The sequence below is a fragment of the Cricetulus griseus genome, chromosome 6 (genome assembly GCF_003668045.3).
Source record: "Cricetulus griseus strain 17A/GY chromosome 6, alternate assembly CriGri-PICRH-1.0, whole genome shotgun sequence".
NCBI classification, from domain to species: Eukaryota; Metazoa; Chordata; class Mammalia; order Rodentia; family Cricetidae; genus Cricetulus; species Cricetulus griseus.
In genome coordinates this window covers 123320082-123322859 of record NC_048599.1, presented here as the reverse complement: position 1 = coordinate 123322859, position 2778 = coordinate 123320082, and the positions used below count along the sequence as shown (strand labels likewise).

The following is a 2778-nucleotide window of genomic DNA, read 5'->3' as shown; positions in this document are numbered from 1 at the left end:
TTCTGTCCTGCCTAGTCCTGCAGCGCTGTTTAGTCCCCCAAAAAAAGCACAGAAACTAACATTAATTATAAACTATTTGGCTGATGGCTCAGGATTCTTATTGGCTAGCTATATATTAATTATTAACCAATTTCTATTAATCTGTGTATCTCCACATGGTTTTGGCTTACCAGTGATTCCCAAGTCTTTTCCTTCCTTGACAGCTATGTGGCATCTCCCTGACTCTGCCTAGTACCTTTCTTTATCCTTGTTTGGATTTCCCACCTGACTAAATACTGCCTGTCCATTGGCTGAAACAACTTTATTTATCAACCAATAAGAAAAACATATATTCACAGCATACAGAAGGACATCCCCCATCAAGGTAGTTTCCAATTTCTGGCTATTATGAGTAGAGCAATGAATATAATGATTCTGTAATAAACATGGTTGAGCAAGTGTCTTTGTGGTAGGATGAAGCATCTTTTGGATATATGCCCAAGAGTGGTTTCACCAGATCTTGAGATAGATCAATTCTCAGATTTCTGAGGAACTGTCACACTGATTTCCATAGTGGTTATGTTAAGTTTGCAGTTCCAGAAATAATGGGTGAGTGTTCCCTTTAATCCACATCCTTACCACTATGAGTTGTTACATTTTGAATGATCCTAGCCATTCAAAAAGGGTATAAGATGAAATCTCAAAGCAGTTTTGATTTGCATTTCCCTGATGACTAAGGATGTTGACCATTTCTTTAAGTGTTTCTCAGCCATTTGAGTTTCCTCCTTTGAGAATTTTCTGTTTAGATCTGTACCCCATTTTAATTGAGTTATTTTTCATAATATCTTGGGTTTGTTTGTTTGTTTAGTTCTTTGTATATTTTGGATGTTAGTCCTCTATCCAATTTGCAGCTAGTGAAAAAAATCTTTTCCCATTCTGAATGTTGCCACTTTGTTCAAATGATCGTGTCATTTGCCATGCACAAGCTTTTCAGTATCACAAGGTTCCATTTATTAATTGTTGATCTTAGGTCATGTGTCAATAACTTCAAAACTATTCTCCACTTTCTCTTCTATGAGGTTCAGTGTATCTAGTGTTACATTGAGGGCCTTTGATCTGTTTTTATTTAGGTTTTGTTTGGGGTAATAAGTATGCATTTATTTGGGTTCTTCTGCATGAAGCCATCCAGTTTGACAAGTACAATTTTTTGAAGATACTGTCTTTTTTCCAGGATGCATTTCTGTCTTCTTTATCAAAAATCAGGTGTCTACAGCAGATTATAACTAGTTAACAAGTAAAAAGTGAGACAAAAGTGCTATGACTTGGCCCCTTCCTTTTTCCTCGGCACTACTTGGAAGGTGGCTGCCATCTCTTTTGCGGCATCATGGCTGCCCTCTGCCCTCTGATGAAGCCCAAGATAGTCAAAAAGAGGACCAAGAAATTCATCTAGAACCAGTCAGACCGATATGTCATAATTAAGAGAAACTGGCAGAAACCCTGAGGTATTGACAACAGGGTTCAGAGAAGATTCAAGGGCCAGATCCTGATGCCCAACACTGGTTATGGGAGCAACAAGAAAACCAAGCACATGCTGCCTAGAGGCTTCCGGAAGTTTCTGGTTTACAATGTCAAGGAGCTGGAAGTGCTGCTGATGTGCAACAAATCTTACTGCGCTGAGATTGCGCACAACATTTCCTCCAGGAACTGAAAAGCCATCATAGAAAGAGCAGCACACAGGCCATCAGAATCACCAGTCCCAATGCCAGGCTTCACTTCGAAGAAAATGAGTAGATGGCTGGTGTGCATGTTTTATTTGTGTTTAAATAAAACCACAAAAGCTGAAAAAAAAATGCTAAGACTTGCCCATGACATCTAACCTACTTATGCTATTGATGATTAAAGAATTTTCTTCAACTGTGTTGTCATATAGGATGGTTTTGGATCAATATATTTGAGGCCAGGACCAGTTCAGTGCATATTCAGCTGTAGCAGTAGGTGAACAGGTAAGTTCATTCACCCAACCTCCTGTGAATGGGACCTTTTCTGTTCAAGAACACACCATATGTCAATGTAGAAAGAGGAAACACAGGTGTGGAATGGTGCCTAGCAAATCAGACAGCCATGGAAAGGCTAAAAATGGCAATATACATTCTCCAAAATACACACTAGCCTCTTCACTGTTTGCATTTTCCAACTGTTTCAGTCAAATGTTTCATCACTCTGAGTGAATGCCTGATACAAGCGACATAAAAGAAGAAAGGTCAGTAAAGCTCATTGCTTCAGGGATTTTAATCCAGTCTGTGTGCTCCATTGTTGTGGGAGGGAGCTCCATTGTGCTCCCTCTCCCCAGGGAGAGAGTATCATGTGGCAGAGGAGTCTGCTCATCTGATGGAAGCTGAGAATGAAAAGAAATGAATGAGGACGAGTTGTCTCTTTCAGCATGCATCCCCATTGACCTCCTAGACCCACTCACAAATACTGCAATCTTGCTAGGACTCCATCAAAAGATCCATCACCTGATCCAATCACTTCCCCAAACACCCTGCTCTGAAGATAGCTGTATCAGGAACCAGATCTTCAATACTCAAGCTTTTGGGGAAAACACTTCATATTTAAACCTTGGCATCATCCCTTTATTGATGAATAAATCCCAAATACAAACCTCAAGGCAACAGTGCTGAGTTAGCTCCACCCAACACAGTAGGCAAACTGAGTAGGCACACAAGTGGTAGTTGATGGGGATGACTGAATTCCTCATTCCATCTTGACATTTCATCCAAAATAGCATTTATTTTTTTT

At 39.9% G+C, this 2778-nt stretch overlaps 1 pseudogene; it reads left to right on the top strand.

Annotated features, from left to right (window-relative positions):
• Positions 1 to 1363: 1363 nt before the first annotated feature.
• Positions 1364 to 1770, top strand: LOC100756191 (annotated as a pseudogene).
• The last annotated feature ends 1008 nt before the right edge of the window (positions 1771 to 2778 follow it).